Source organism: Zootoca vivipara, chromosome 11, assembly GCF_963506605.1.
Source record: "Zootoca vivipara chromosome 11, rZooViv1.1, whole genome shotgun sequence".
NCBI classification, from domain to species: Eukaryota; Metazoa; Chordata; class Lepidosauria; order Squamata; family Lacertidae; genus Zootoca; species Zootoca vivipara.
In genome coordinates, this window is record NC_083286.1 from 32,264,084 (window position 1) to 32,281,121 (window position 17,038).

Sequence of the window (17,038 nt, forward strand, 5' to 3'; positions counted from 1 at the left end):
AAACTCCTTCTGCTCTCCTCTGCTCCCCCTTTCTTCCCACCCAGGGCAGCCTTGCCTTCTGCCTGCCCCTCGGAGCCGGCACGTCACACAAAGCTGGGTCTTGATGGTGGCAGCCTCTCCTCCTCTTTGCCCACTCTCCAGCGGCTGCTACGAACTGCCCAAGGGAGGAGGCCAGCAGTGGCAGCCATGGATGCTCCTTCGTAGCCACTGCAAGCACTGCTTGGACAAGTTCCAGCTCCTCCTCCTCCCTGAGCTCAGTGGCAGCAGCACCAGCAGGGAAAATAGGGACATTCTGGGATCAAATCAGAAGCCAGGATGTCTTTTGCAATTCCAGGAAAAATCCCTTGGAAATCAGAACACTTGGAGAGTATGCAGTACATGGGGTTAATGTTGAAATTGTGGAACTGTGAAACACCCCTCTATAGCAGCTGGCAGAAATGATCTTTTCCGTATGGAAACCAGGGTGAAAAGCCTGGAGCACGATCTGTGCAAAAACTATGGTTCCAGTTGACCAACCTCAAATCAGTTTATTTCAGCTTTAAGCTCATAAAAATACAGAAACAACCAAGGCACTGCTAATTGGGTTACAATTAATAAAATAAAATATAGAAAAAAATAAAATATTTAAGAAATATACAAAATCAGGGATAGGATATAATAAAAGAGTTTCCGTTTCCGTATAGGAGACCATTAAGTCTCTTATAAGACAGGACAGAAGTTAAAAAATTTGCCACTTGCAAGGTTACAAACAGGTCTGTGTCTTGCAGTAAGAAGGCAAGATGTGCCTCTGTCGGATACCCGACCAATTTTTCGGCTAATGGACTCAAGAGATTTCTCCGAGCAGCACTATATAGAGGGCAAGAAAACACTATGTGGTGAAGAGATTCAATCGCACGATTATCGCACAAACACAAAACCAAGGCTTGACCCTTGGAAAATCTATGCAAAAGAACATTGGAAGGAAAAACATTAAAACGTGCTTTAATAAAAGCAAAACGATGGCTGGCAATAGGGAGAGAAGCTAAATAGGTTGGTATATGAGATGCAGGAGTAACGCCCAAATGACGAGGGGAGCATGACCCCCCAAAGCTTAAAGATTGCGTTGCATCTCTATATCAGTTGACCAACCTCTATCCTCAGTTACCGTAGTTTTCTAATTGGATGTAACACATTGCCGTTCATTGCAGTAGCACCCAGAGTAACTGGTTTTTCAATTGTATTCCTAGCCATATACTGGGAGAACAAATGCACCATATTTGAGTCTACATTTTAACCAGTGCCCATAAGCCCTTTGGACAAAATGGCAGACTCTTGTTGGAGCTGGAAGAGAAGATGCCTAAATGGCAGTCTGCATTTCACCCCAGTTTTCACTCAGGAGTCTTTCTCTCATCTTGCTTTTAAAGGATACAATTTCCTGTTTTCACACGGTTGCTCTCACCTTTAACAGACACATTTATTGCGTGTTCCAGCTTGAAGAAAGCCAAAGCCCTGCCAGTGGAGTTGGATGGATCCTGAACACACAGAATGAATGTGAAAGCTTTTTAAAGTGACCTAATTACGTGGGTGGCACTGTGGTCTAAACCACAGAGCCTAGGGCTTGCCAATCAGAAGGTCGGCGGTTCGAATCCCCGCAACAGGGTGAACTCCTGTTGTTTAGTCCCAGCTCCTGCCCACCTAGCAGTTTGAAAGCACGTCAAGTGCAAGTACAGTAGATAAATAGGTACCGCTCTGGTGGGAAGGTATCGACATTTCCATGCACTGCTCTGGTTCGCCAGAAGCGGCTTAGTCATGCTGGCCACATGACCTGGAAGCTGTCAGCGGACAAACGCTGGCTCCTTTGGCCTATAGAGCAAAGTGAGCGTCGCAACCCCAGAGTCATCTGTGACTGGACCTAACAGTCAGGGGTACCTTTACCTTTAATTTTGATACATAGATGCAGGGCCTGTCCAACCATTTAGCCACTCCAAAGTCAGAGGTTTCTACACACACACCACACACACACACACACACACACACACACACACACACACACCTTCATCCAGGTAAGCAAGAGGCAATTTTTGAGCTCAAAGGTGCATTTCAGCAAGGCAGAAACATTCAAGCATGGCCAGTGAGTGGAGAAGTTTGTGGAGAGTCCTTAGGACCAGACAGAGCTGTGTTTGGCCCAGAGACCTGATTTAGACCCATTTCAAGCCACCTTCCAGTCAGGAGTCAGGACTGAGGCTGCCTTAGTTGCTTATGTCTTTCAATGAACAAGAGGAAATGATAGGTATGATCCATTTGATTCTCTTGGCTCTCGTGCTGATCACTCGTGCTGACATTCACACGCCGAATGTCACTGTAAGCCATGGTTTGCATGTCACAGTAAGCCATGGCAAGCAACAAACAATGAATGAGCAGCATGCTAATGCACATTCTTCAATCACCTTCCTTTCACTCTGCCCTGTCTACAGCTGCAAGAAACAAGCCATAAGGTTTGCCTTAGTATTACATGTGAAATGGTGCTCATGGTTTCTCACAAAATGAAAGCAGTAAGCCAAGAACAAAGCTTAAAGCAGGAGTGGCTGAGCAGCATGTGCTACCAAGTTGCTCAATCATGATAAGCCATAAACTACGGCTTTTCATGTCATGTGGCTACGGCTCATTATGAATGCACACTTTTGGGGGGGGGCTACAAGTTGGAAAAAGTAATGTATGAGCTAGCCACCAATGAGTAGATGAGCCACCATCTGCATAGCCCTGAGAGAGCATGCTGCAATTTCAATCTCTTATCAAGCCAGTGTGTGCACAAAAAAATCTGAGCAAAAGAGATTCAAGGAGATGCTTCTTGGACGGAAACATGTCTGAGCTTGGAGCACTTGCAATGAAAAATGAACAGGAATAGAGTCGGTTAAGAGCTGTGACTTTTCCCATCCTTACGTTGCTTGTCAGAACTGTTTGTTCCTTGATGGAAGGAAACAATGTCCCCTGCGCCATCCTCCATTTTTCAAAGTCTTCTTGTTGTGATCAAAGATGTAATAAACCCTTGCTTCTTGGGCCACATAGTCTATCAGAGGCTTGTCTCTTCCTGTTCATCTGCTTTTGCTACTGTGAAAGAGCCCTGGGGATCTCTATTCACTTAGAAGAGCCTTATTCCTTTTTTCAGATACAAAATTTGCAGAGATTCTAATCTAATCCTCCCCAAAATAGACATGCAGATGTTGTTCCTTCTGGTTTAATTAATGGCTAAATCCTACCCCAAGCATTTTATGTGAACTGAAGTACCGCAACAAGATTGTAGAAAAAGTATAACAGGAAACAACCTCTACTGCTAGATTTGCTTAATCTACTTCAAATAACTACATTAATTCAAGCAGAAGGCTATAGCACTGTTTACTTTGATGCTTACCGGTATATCAGGGTAGTTTTGCCTTCCCATTTCCTGCTTACAAAGGTTAGTGTCATTTTATTCATTCCGTTTGTTTAATTTACATCCCATCTTTCCTCCAAGGAGTTCAAAGTAGCATACATAATTCTCCTCCTCGCCAGGTTATCCTCACAACAAACCTGTGAGTTAGGCAAGGGTGAGACTGACTGACCAGTGAGCTTCATGGCAGAATGGGGATTTGAACCGTGGTCTCCCAGGCCCTAGTCCGATAACCTAACTGCTACACCACACTGGCAGCTAGACTTGCTCACTAGTGACTGTGCATGGGATTGTAGTCTTAGTCTTTGAGAAGCCACGGCACTCTGGCATGTTACAGTACTTGTTTTTAGTGAAGTTGAAAAGCCCAAGTCTCGACACGGCCTATCGATGGGCATTTCCTTCCTATGCCCAGCTAACAAGCTACGATTGAAATTATTGCAGCAACCCTAACATATACTTGCACTTTGTATTGTTCACTATCAACTCATCTCCCATCTTTTGAAACTCTCTGCTGGACCGTTAATTGCTGAACACTGATTAGTTTCACCATAAATGCCGCTGCTTAAATATTCTCCTCTCGGTTTAATTAACTTTGCCAGTTTCACCACATTACTGCCAGTTGATTAATTGCTCTGTTGCTCACAGTTGGTTAATTTCGGCCATATTCAATTAATCACAGTCTCTTGATGAGCTCATTATCGCTTGCTATGGACTGGCTGCCAGATCCTCAAAACGACTGACTCCCCCCAAGGCACGCTTTGGTCCTTGCTTCTGTCTCTTCACACCATACTAAAAGCGTTCCCATATTCTGAAAACCTCTGGAAGGTTTGTGTCACACGGAAGAAGCCAAGGAGTGTCACACAGATCTACATACAGAGCAGAAGCCTGACTAATTTCTATCTCACCAAGCAAAAAAAAAAAAAGCCCAGCAGCCATGTGTGGAGCCAACCACTGTCAACCTTCTGTTTTTGCTGTTTGACAGGAGCTGCAGAAATGAGTTATTGGCAGGCCTGGTAGGCTGTGCTCAAATTATTGGGTTACATCTTGTGCAGATTTGATGTGTAGAAGATGTCGGGAAGTCAAGCCCTAGATATCCATTCTCCCCACCGCATATATTTACAGTCATGTGAGGGAGGGGGAAGTGTGGATGGACCCTGGATAGCTCAGTTGGTTAGAACGTAGTTCTGATAATGCCAAGGTTGCAAGTTCGATCCCCATATGGGACAGCTGCATATTCCTGCAGTGCAGGGGGTTGGACTAGATGATCCTCAAGGTCCTTCCAACTCTACAATTCAAAGTTGTCTCCTCTTGCAGGTCCCTGTCACCTGCACACACTCACAAAAACACACAAAACACTGATATTCCAGGGTTCTTAATTAGACAGAGAGTGCATTCAGACATTGGCATTATTGCATTAGTTTTCCTGGTTACAATGCTAGTGCTTCTATAGCAGTTTCTAATGTTCCTTTTACACTGCATTACCCAATGTGTTATGGAACTGTGGCTTTTTCATCAACATACTGTCCTGCTATGTCATGCTGAATTTCAGTAGGTGTGGTGTGACACAACAGTTAACATCACTGGACATGTTGCCACCATTACACACATGTGGGCTTCTGTTTCCCCATGAAAATGTCAGGAAAGGACTGTATTCAAGAATATCGCCCCAGATTTCATCACATGGCACGATCCATGGAAAACCATAGGAAAATTACAGCACAAAGCTCCCACGATTTTCTAGGTTAACGAGGTTGCGGATGGATTTTTTTCTGGAAGCAATTAAAACAGAAATGAGTGCTTAACTTCCATTGAATCCCGCTAGATTTTCAGAAGTTGCTTTTGCAACATGTGAAAGAGCACATAAAACACAGAAATCATCCGATAAGGAAATTGAGAACACAGAATAAAGTGTCATCTGAATGCAGCCAGAGACCCTCCACAACTAAAGCAAGGAAACATTCAGTCACAGATGGAGCTACTGTAGCTAGTTTGTTCCTGCTCTAAAGGGTAGGACCCAAACAAATGGATTACAATAAAGGAGACTCCAACTAAACCAGAAGTGGTCCAACACACAGCCCATGGGCCACACATTGCCTGCGAGGCTGATTTTGGTGGGCACAGGGAGAGCACGGGGCACGACAGAGCACCGGATGTGCCAAGGTGGTGACTGCCTGCAGCGGCAGCAGTACTCAACTCCACCGGATTGTGTGCGGCTCTAGCCTTTCCGGGGCAGAGTCCCCATCACCAGCCCATGTGCTTCAGGGGAAGGGTGGGCAGCACAGCCTGGGCAGGCCACCCCCACAGCGCCTGACCAATGCCAGGCAGGCAGGCAGGTGGGGCTGGCTCACCATCTCTGCACTGGGCTCACTGGGCCTCTCTTAGCAGCCACCACCACTGCTGATGCTTCTCCTGCTGGGCTCAGCTCACCCTAGTTCAGGTGTGAGAGTTGGAAGCATGGATTTGGAGGACCAGAACGAGCCGGAGCCTCTCTAAGCTGTGACCCTTGGGATCTTGGAAGTAAGCAAGGCAGAGAAGAGGCTCCATGTGGTGAAGTACCTTGGGGGGGAGGGGTTGGCTTGTTGTTTATATTTTGATTATATACTTTGTGGTTCTATGTTTTGATTTTTTTTCTGTGAGACCTCTGGGTATAGTGTGGTATATTAATAATAATTATAATAATTAATAATTCTACAGCATTATTATTATTTTGCTGTGAGGCAAGCCAGCCTAGCAGACTTTTGGCCTGCTTTGGATAGGTGGGTGGGTGGAAAGGGGTTCCTTACTCAGACCCTCCAAGTGTCCCTATATTCTAGAGACAGTCCCAGATTTACAGAAGCCGTGCTGGTTTCTGATTTGATCCTGGAATGTCCCGCTTTCCCTTAGGAAGTCCCTTTTTTCACTGGAGAAATGTTGGGGGGTATATTCTTAAGAGTAGAATGCCTTGCCCAAGGACAGTCATTTGGTGAAATCTCTCACTCCTTTTAGCTAACGTGTAAAAAAAAGCGCCCCAAATTCATATTAAGGCAATGCCTTCCTTAGGCCAACTAGAATGTCACAAAAAGAGTGTGGAAGCTTTTGAGTTCTCCATAACTCATCATACTATGGTAAACAAAGGAAGTGTGAGGGAGAGAGAGTTGGCTGGTGGTGAAACATCTGGCAGCATCTGGTCTGATGAAGAGTTCTGAAGAACTCAGATGTTTGCACACAATTTTATGGCATGTTGGTTGGCCTAATAAAAATATTGCTCTACAATGGAGTTTGGATTTCTTTTACTTATAGGCCAGTACAGTTCCAGCAATTTTCAGCTGGAAAAAAGCCCTGGTTCTAGCACCTCTCAGGTGGGCACCATTGCCATTCTAAGAGAACAAGGATGGTGTTCGTGGTGAGTTCAGACACCTTTTTTCCTAGAAAATTTGCACTGCTCCTGGGATTGGTATTTTAATGAATCTGTCCAGCTCCACACCTGACATTTAAAACACTATTATACTATTTTAACAGTTGTGGCTTCCACCAAAGAATTCTGGGAACTGTCATTTGTTAAAGGTGCAGAGAGTTAGGAGAACCCTAATCTCCTCACAGAGAATTTAGCTCGCTAGGGGGAATTTCAGCTCTCCCATCACCCTTATCAAATGACAGTTCCCAGAATTCTTTGGGGACAGCCATGCCTGTTTAAAGTGCTACGATCCTGCTTTAAATGTATGGTGCAGATGTAGCCTCTAAAGTGCCTGGAGCAGCCTTCTTCAACCTCTCCAGATGTTTTGGACTTCAGCTCCCATCAGCTTCACCAACACAGTCAAAGGCCAGAATGCTGGGAACATTTGGAGGGCCCCGGGCTGACAAAGTCTGTCCTAGAATATCTGCGCTCCATTCTTCAAGTGGGTCAAGTCTTTTTAAAAAGCTGTTTTTAAAAAGAATCTTAAAATCTACATAATAAAACTATTCGGATTCACCCCCATCTATCGCTGAGTTGCTAAATATTCCTAAAATGTGCAAAGATATAAATTGTTTTCTGCATCACAAACTCACACATAAAGGCATGGCTCTACATAAGTGCTGAAATATGGATCTTTCGAATGCATTAGCAGGGACACCTGTTAGCCGCCACCATGTTAAGTAAGAATCCTTCTGCAATAAGGCTGGCATGCAAAAACATGAATGTGCTGGAGGCAGGATCAGATTTAAATACTAAAGTTGAAAATGATGAGATTCTCTTCTCACCCACCCACCCCCAAAAATTGGATTAGGGGGAAAAGGAAATAGGAAGGATGTTTCAGATGATACAGAAAAGAGATGTCTACTGTATGTTCTGTTCAGTGCACATAATCAGTTCTGAAAAGAGAAACCTATTTGAAATATTCCAGCATTGCAGGGGGTTGGACTAGATGACCCTCGTGGTCCCTTCAATCTCTACAATTCCATGATTCTATGATTTACAGAGACAGCAAATGCCCAGCTCCTAGGCACCTTGCTGCACAAGGTTTGTTTGCAAGCACTCAGGTCCCCTTCAAATGGCATTGTGTTCTCTGCTGCAACACATGATGCAAACATCTCTTTTCCACATTGTGTGGGATATCCCTGAATGGTGAGATATCTCAAAAGGTCCGAGGATAAATAGGTGTGTGAAAGCAATCCCACAAGTTCATCCTGTTTCAGTACAGGGAGGACCAAATGATGATGAATACTGGCTTGCTTACGGGGTCCTATGCTGAACTCTACGTTATGCCAAACTTCTCTGATTCATATCACAGTCTGTCCCCATCTAGAAATAGCCATACACTGAGGCAGTCATCATAACATTCATGTCGTTGCAGCAGCAGCAGCAGACATCCGTCTCCTTTCCTGCTAATCCTGCACCTGGAATGTCCCTCCATATAGAGAGCTCTTTCATTCTGGTCATCAGTGGGAACATGGCCATTGATAGGCTGCCATGGGATGCGACAACATCGGAACTGGAGGGAGTCTACGAAAGAGGACTGCTCCCATCTCCACACAAAGGCACTGTCTGATCATTCCATCACTGCAGGACTCCTCATTTGCATATCTGCCCAAGTGGTTACATCATTGCTGCCTATCCATCACCGAGGCTCAGTCCACCCAGACAAATGGCAGGTCCCCCTTGAGTTCCCAGCCTGGCATCTCTCTCGGCAAGGATTACTGAGAAGATTACCTGGGTCAGTGCATCCATCTTAACCCCTGGGTCCTATTTGGCTTTGCACTCTTGCCTATTTCAAGGTGTTTATTGGCCTCCTGTGATGTTTGCAGACTAGGACTTAACACATGATGATAAATAAGTACTAATGACTAAATCATATTTATGTATAAAGTCGGGGTCTGCATGGAGAAGTGGGAGGGGGAGCAAAGTAGAAAGAGAATCTCCGTGCATTTAGAAACCCCCTGCCATAGCAGTGGAGGGTCATTCTGAGCCCATAATTTCCCATCCAAATTCCAGTAGGACAGGGTCACACATGGACATGTCCTTTGTGCTCTGTGGGGAACATGCTGTCAGGTTTGATAGAACTGATGCATTGCTTTGGAACATTGTGGTGTGGCTGAATATGGCTCCCTTTCAACCCCCCACCCACCCACTTTGGAAACAGGAGGTCTTGTGCCCCTTCCCTTCCAAACAGGTAATGAGTTTCATCAATTTTGACATCATCCAGGTGTTGTGTGTCCTAGGCCATCACAACATACTTTGGGTAGCCTTGAAATTCCAAGGGGGAGGCATGAAACCCATTGACAGAGGGGAGGGGGAGAAAGTGTGTATTAAGGAATCCTGAAGGCTCCAGACAGAGTCACAAGACAAATTAGGCTCCAGAGTTTGGTGCAGGGGGAATGGAAGCAACATCAGCTGTGGAGAGCAACTCCAGGGATACCAGTAGCAAGGATGAGTTGTTGGGAGTGTTGCAATGGGTCTCTGTGCGACTGCTTGCAGGGCCTGAGTGTCTACATGTGGACAACTGGGGAATGTCAGCTGAGAGGATGTGGTTTTCGTAGGATGATAACATGCCTTTGAGCTGGCAGTATGTGGGTAAGATGTAAAGGTATTATTGGTCGGGGTCAGGGCAGTTGTACATAAAAGACAATTTATGATTCAAATCTCCCCCATACATAACTATTAGATGACCTAACGGTGATTGTTTTTAAAGGCAAGCTGGCCTCTTAAGGAAGATGACACAAAATATATTGGTTGTGCTGCCCTGATATTTTCTATAGTATCCTCATTTCTCATGTGCCCCAGGCAGCTCAATGAACAAAGCAATAACAAGTGAATTACTGGGGTGGGGTGTTACCATATCCCTGTGCTGTGCAATACATTGGTCCTAACCACTTGTTGTAGAACAGGCTCAAAAGACTAGCTATGTTGGCTTTCAACACCAGAGAGAGAGAGAGAGAGAGAGAGAGAGAGAAGAGAAAGAAAGCATTAACTGTGCTGTGATGTTACTTGAAATTGTGCTGTGATATATTTAAACACTTTTCCCATGGCCTTGCTATTCTGAAGGCAACAACCTACTTCATTCCCAATCCCCACTACAATCAAGTTTTAAAACTGGACTAAGACAAATCAACGACAGAAATGCCCGTCTCTGACTGTAAGTCAGGGTGACTAAATGGAGCCTCCAGGTTCAGGGGCACTATACCTCTGAGTTTCAGATGGTGGGGGATTAAAACAACGAAAGAGGGCTGTTGCTTTTATGGCCTGCTTCCCCAAAGCATTTGGGCCGCCCCTGTGGGAAACAGGATGCTGAACGAGACAGACCCTTTGCTTGGTCTGATTCAGTGGGCCTCTCTCCTCCTGGCTCCCACCGAAGACATTCTTTGTCTGCTTAATGCAAGTGAAGCAAGCCGTTTCATTGGCTGTCTTCTGAAGCTGATGTCATAGCGAACCACGAAAGTCTCCCACAGCACTCTTGGGTTGGAGGTGGGGGAACAAACCAGCTAATCCTGGCAATTGCTCGCAATGGCACCTCGCCCCACGGTGGCCTCTTTCCCCTTGCGATTGCCCGTGTCTCCCCTGCCACCCCCATTCAGCCTGGCCATGTCGCTAATAAAGCAACCCGCGGGATGCACCCCGCCTCCCGCAGCCGCTGTTGCAGACGACCTTAATATTCCGTGAGAGCTAACTCCCGGATCACCCTCTCTGACTTTCAGCCCTTCTCTCCCTCCCTCCCTCTTTCTTTCTCTCCCTCTCTCTCTCTCCTGGCTCTTGTCCTCGTTAGACAAAAGGCGCCGGGCAAACTGCTCCGCAGCAGCTCCTAACTTCACACGACACAGGCAAGGACAAAGGAGGAGCAAGGCTGCCTCCCAGCTGAACCTCCTCGGTCCACGTGGCTCCGGGAGAACAAGACCTCCCAGGCTCCCGCTCCCAGGCAAGGCGGGAGGAGGCAGGAGGCGACGCCCAGGACGCGCCCCCCTTCCCAGTCCTGCTCTACTATGGGGAGTGGGGAAGGGGCGCATTATGGGTCCCGAAGCCCCTAGGAGCTGGGATTTATTTTATTTTATTTTTAACAGCAGCTGGCGGGGAGTGCGCAGCCTTTTGCCAGATCCCTGAGAAGAGGCTCCATCTCCATTGGGAATCAAATCCGAAATGTGACACGGTCCCTTCTGCCCCCATTCTCAGAGGCGGGACCCATCTTCGTTGGAAATTTCATTTGTGCAGAGAGTCTGTGGGGATCTCTTCGCCCTTTCGCGCCCGCCCGCTCCAAAAGAAAAACGGAACAAGACTTTTCTTTCTCTCGCCAAGGAAACGTGGGTTTCGCTGCCTGTCTTGGAGCGCATCTTATTATCCATCACTCCGAGGCAGCTAAAAGTCTCCGAGCCAGAAGATCCCAACAGGGGCTTATTATCACGTGTTGGTTTCCTTTCCATTTTTGAAAGAAAGAAAGATCGGAGGGAGTTTAAAGAGTCGGGCCATTAAGTGGGAAGGAAGCAACGATTCGAATCAAGGGAGTCCGCTGCCGCGTGGAATAGGAAAGGTGGTCAGAGGCAATATGAACGAAAAGGTTGGGGGGCAGCTGGGGTTCCTTTTTCTAATGGTATGCTCCTCGCGGACATAAGACTAAGCAACTCGGGGTCTTGTACCCTGACGATGCTCTATACCAGTGGGTGGCCCGTCATCATTCCTGCCCATTGGTCATGCTGGTGGGAGCTGGAGTCCCGAAACATCTGGAGAGATACAGATACCGCAGCCTGGCTGCATGAAAAAGTAAATAAAGTCTCCCGGAAAGACTTGCCTCCTTGAAAGCCCGATCCCTACTTCCAGATGTGTGCAGCAGGAAAGAACGCCCCTCACCCCACAGCACCCCCTCCACACACACCCCCCCTGACTATGCTCAAGAGTCAGTTCCCACGTGCATGTGGCATGTGGTTTTTTTTAAAAAAAAATCCAATGTGTGAACTCTGGCTCCGCTGAAAATAAGAGTCATCTTCAAAATGCTATAACGTGCCCGGATCTGCAAAGGCTCATTCATTCACACATGCAAAGGCATCGCTTGATGCAGTCATCAAACTAGTCCGGAGTCCACGCCTCACGTGCTCGCAGACTTTCGCTGCGGCATTAAATAAATAAATAAAATCTGAGATCCCTGGCTCAAATTAAGCCGGCTCAAACGGAGCTTGAATGAATTGGTAAGTTATCTTTTCGTTACGATAGCAAAATTTATTCCCCACAACGTTTGTGGTACGTACGGAACGTTTATTCCCTACGGTAGGCCTAATAACATTCCGTTCCAAGTTCAAGAAAAGTTGCGCACGGAAAGGAACTGTAAAAAAACTTGCTAAATGATCGGTAAGACGGCTAGCTGGCATTATTGGTGATCTCTTATGTTATGGCATTAAGAATCCCCAAGGTAGCGCAATGCGTGCAAGTATCGTGTTCTCCCTAGTGAGAGAAGAAGCTTGCCCAAGAATACATCCAGCTTGTGTGAATGAACTTTCCCTTCCCCGCCTCCAGCCTTTCTTCGCAGTTTCCCCAGCAGGGGGAGCCGAGGGCCTATCAAAAAAGCGTCCGATTCCTAGATTTCCGACTTCGGGGTGGATGAGGAGAGCGCTCCGCGCTTTCAAACCTGCCCTTTCTACCTGCCCTTTCTACGTCTTGGGCTTTTTAAAGCGTGGTCCATCGGAACCCGAAAGGGACTGGACCAGGAAGCTGCAAGCGGCGGAGCCCTCTTTGCAAAGCGGCCCATTCATTTGCTCAAGCAGGATTTCCTGTAAAATGGGGAAGAAGAAGAGTTTGCGTCCCGGACCCTGGAAGGAGGAGGATGCGCGGGGGCGTATTTGGATGGGCTTTCTCCCCCCCCCCCCCTACAGCCAACTTTTAAAAAAATCTGCCAAAAAAATCTCTTCCCCCCCCCACCCGGACTGGGAGGGGTGGGGAGTCTGTCTAAAAGAAAGCAGCTGGGCTGGGGGAAAGAAGCAGTTTCTTGCCGAACGGATGGTGATGACATAGACTTTTCCTGCAGTCGAGAAAACCTGACCCGCCGCCGCCCCAGCCCCAGTGACATTTTGGAGCCCGCCAGAGGGGCTGGCGGTGCCTTGGGAAGTTGCACATCGCTCCTTTTGCACAGAAGAAACCTCGGATGAGCTTCTCCCCCGGACGCAAACTCCCTTCTTGCACAGAGACACAGGCGCACACGGTCACCAAAAGCAAACCCGGGCGGGGAAAGGTTTCTCTCCACCCCGCCCGCCGCCTCCTCCTCCAGCACGCCTGAAACATAAGCAACCGGCCCGAAGCAGACAAAACAACGCTCCATCCTCCGACACAACGTTTCAGTGCACGAAAACAAAACTCTTACTCTTTCCATCCCCTCCCCGCCCCCCCCGGCACCACCACCACACCCACCCTCAGTTTTTTCCATGTTGCACATTCGCTCTTTCTGACCTGCCAAGTCTTAACTCAGTTCTGGATGGAGTTGCCTCCCCCTCGGGATGATGCGTTTTGCAATCTGGAGCAGTGGGTCAAGATTAAAGTTTTGGGGGTTGGCTCCCCCGCCTTAATCTCCCCCTCCCTCCCACTTCCTCAAAGCGTTCTAGCCTCTTGAACTCCTTTCCAGCAACTCCTTTCGGAAATCTGGGTAGGAAACTGATTAGAGGCAGACAGACAGACAGATGCCTCGCCGAAGCCTTCCTTGAGCATTCACGTTTCTTTCTGAACCAAATGCCGATGCAAAGGGAATTCCGCTCACTTCCCCAACGCTTTCCTGCTTCACCAGAGGGGCTTCCCCCGCCAATTCAACGTCCCCATTTGTCTCCCCGAACACTTTAAAACACAAAAAGGGGTCGGTGGGTGAGCAGGAGACGGACGGTGGGAAAGAAACGTGGAAATGTTCCCTAAGACCAGTTGAAGCCGGCTCGGGGTGCCAAGGGGAGGGGACGAGGGGGAGACCCCCGAGGTCTTTCCTCCTCCTGGTCGCCTACCAGTAGGGCTGGAGGGTTTCTGTTCTCTGTCGTCCCCTTTTCCCGGGAGATCTCCCGAGACCCCCACCCCAACCTGAGGAGGAGGAGGAGGAGGAGGAGGAAGGCTGCTTCCCAGGCATCCCTCAAGCCACCTCAGAGTGGCTGGGAAACGGTCTCTCATCCTCGCGGGCTGTTCAAGCCCATTCAGTCGACTTGATCAGTGCAATAATCATCGTAATAAGAATGAAACCCACCCGGCTTTTTACCACCTCCTTCCTCCAGCGCCGCTTTGTGCATTCAAGCCCCTACAAAGACTTCCCCCCCTCTCTCTCTTTCTCTCTCTCTCCCCCTGCCATTAACCGTTTGAGAGCCGCCAAACTCCCAACTCTACCTTGCCTGCCATTCAATTACTCCGGCCACACACACTTCCTCCATTCTTTTCACTTTTCTTTGTTCTCTCTCTCTTTCCCACCCCCCCCTCCCCAGAACTTGTGGTTCCCACCAAAAAAGAACCCTTTTGCTTTGCACCCCAGATCCGTAGATTTTCTTTTTCTTTAAGTAACAATCCACTCCTCCCGCCTCGCCCCATTTTCTCTTTCCCCAAACTCTTTGTTTCACAGGTAAACTGGAGTAGCCACAGCAGCGGAATCCTAGATGGTGGGAACCTTCCCCACCCGACCCGACAAATGCAGAAAATTAGAGGGGAGGGTATAGTTACCTCTTAAAGCAGTTTATTGCAGAGACTGGGGGAAAAATCAAGAAGAAAAAAGAACGATGGGAAAGGAGCACCAAAAAATAAAAATAAAAATCACAGCGTGCTTGTTAATCCAGAAGTGCCCTCATGCAAGCCCCGGGCTTCTTAGTCGCTGGTCCAGGCTCGGGAGTTTTTTCTCCTCGTGACCCCCCCGGTGGTGAACACCTGATCCCCGGCTGTGGAAGTCCGGCTTGGGGAGCTGCAGGCACCCAGAAGCACCCAGCCCGCTTTGCCTGCAAGTTCAAATGCGGGCTCCGCCACCCATCATTATTATATCATGGTACCGTCAGCGCTCCAGAGGAGGGGCCCTGCCCTGCCTCTCCGAGAGGAGGGCTCTTCCCTCCAGCGCAAGGCGAGGTTCGCCAAGGCAGGCGAGCCCCGAGCCAAAGGGGGGCAGGAGGAGCAGAGCGGCGGCGGCGGCGGCGGCGGCTTCCCTGCGCCCGCCTCGCCTCTGCCCCCTCCCACAGCCTCCTGCCGGACTCACCACGTCCCAAGAGGCTCGGCAGAGCGCGGCCTCCTTCAGCCCCTCGCCGGGGATGCTGGAGAGGCGGCCGGGCAGCTGGAGCAGGGGACCTGGGAGAGCAACTGGTTTCAGTGGGACAAGGATGGAGACCCATCCCCCCTCTAATATGTCCCATAGAGCTTTCTGATAAACTAATTTTTATTTTATTGCACTTATAGCTCATCTTTTCTCCAAGGAGCTCAAGCCTCAAGGGAGTGTACATGGTTCTCTGCCTCAATGAAACCCCACAACAGTCCTGGGGCAGGCCCAGGGTCATCCCCTGAGCCTCATGGCCAAGAGGGGATTTGAACCCTGGTCTGTCCCAGGCCCTAGTCCAACCCCCTAACTACTGCACCGCACTGGCTCTCTAACCAGTGAAACGCCCCCTGTGGTGGGGTGTGGGATTTGGGGGTGTTGTGTGAACCCCTCCCATGGGAGGATGGGTTACAAAGTGTATAGGGGTGCTCTTCTTGAAAAACCATTGCCCCTGTTAAATTTTGACTCCCAACCAACCACTGTCCTGGTAGTCCATCCAGCTCAGTATGGTCCGCACTGACTGGCAGAAGCTCTCCAGAAAGGGGACATTATCCTTTCTAGGAATTCTAATTAAACAGCTGTTTCCTGGGTTGCCAAATGTATCTGCAAGCTGAAGGAAAGCCTGTGATAAGGACAAAGTGCATTCTTCAGACATATCACAAACATATCCACAGCACTTTACAATCCTCAAGCATCTGTGATGCGACTCAATGCAATCTCCCCATCTCATAAAGACAGTAACTTGCCTCCGGTCACTCTGAGTTTGGACTGGAAGAGCTTTAAACTGAGGTTTCCCAGGCTTTGTTCTAAAAGTAGGGTTGCCATATTTCAAAAATACCTGTAAAAACCAGGACACCCCAAAAGTTGTTTTGGTTTTTTTTTAAAGGAAAACCTGAAAGTTGTTGAGCTTTCAATGCCAAATAAGCATGATTTTTCAGCTTACTAGCTGGAGATCTAGGACAAACCACCACCTTCCAGAAATTCCCCCCAGATTATAGTTACCAGATGTCCCTGTTTCCCGGGGAGAGTTCCTGGATTTACAAATCTGTCCCCGGACAAAATCCATCCCCGGAATGTCCCCGGATTTATATTTTAAGTGTTGTAGATTTATTACCGGTAGTGGGGAATGAATGTTGTGTGATGGGTTCAACGACACAAGACATATCATATGGGGACTTCCGACGAGGCAAAATGGTGGGCCCCACAGCAGTGAGCAGCTCCTGAAGCCAGCCAGAGTCAACTGCACTACCAGGCTGGCTCCGGGATGCTGCAACTGCCCCCGCTGCCGCCACTGTCGAGGGGGAACCGGGGACGCCTAGCGTGTCAACTGGGGGAAACCACTAACCCACCCATGACCCAAATCAAGCCAGGAGCGAGAGCGCCCGGCCACCTGGCCGACTGCCCAGCAGCGCTCTGGGGCCACAAAACCCTGGGGCTGATGCAGGGAGAAGGAGAGAGGAGAAGGAAGAGAGAGAGAAAGAGGAAGGAGAAAAACTAGGGGAGCCCCAACCTTGCCACTCTGCCGCCGCCGCAGAGGAGAGGTAGGAGAGCACTGGGAGGGCAAGGACATGTGGCCGAGTCCAGGTCCGACCCAAGCCTTCTCCACAGTGGCTAGTGCTCCAAGAGAGCAGGCCGGGGCCCAGAGGAAGGCCATGTGGCAGAGGAGACCACAGAAGAGATAACTTCTTTTTTTAAATAACTTTTTTGTCCTCTTTTCCAAAAAGAAAAAAGAAAAAAGTGTCCCGGATTCCTTGAAAAAAATCTGGTAACCTTATCCCAGATGTCACTTCCGCCTTTGAAATCCCGGCAATGTCTGGGAAAATCTGGATATATGGCAGCCCTCTCTAAAAGCCATCATCGTGGTGGCAGGCATGTGTGTTATACTGACACTAGCTTTCCTAGCAAAGAGTACATGAAGTGTAAAGGGGTTGTAGTCTGGGAGTTGTAG

At 48.4% G+C, this 17,038-nt stretch overlaps 1 protein-coding gene across 4 annotated transcripts in view; it reads right to left on the bottom strand.

Moving 5' to 3' along the window:
- The window catches only part of VCAN (versican), a 230,002-nt gene that overhangs the window by 120,859 nt on the left and 92,105 nt on the right, over positions 1–17,038 (bottom strand). For 2 of the 4 annotated variants that reach the window (XM_035100044.2, XM_035100043.2), the window contains exon 1: positions 14,517–14,931. The exons of 1 other annotated variant lie outside the window; for it this stretch is intronic. The gene's annotated coding sequence lies outside the window, so the exon portion shown is untranslated. Of the gene's footprint in view, positions 1–13,283; positions 14,050–14,516; positions 14,932–17,038 lie in introns of those variants that run through there. One more of the 4 variants, XM_060280213.1, reaches the window with a different exon arrangement.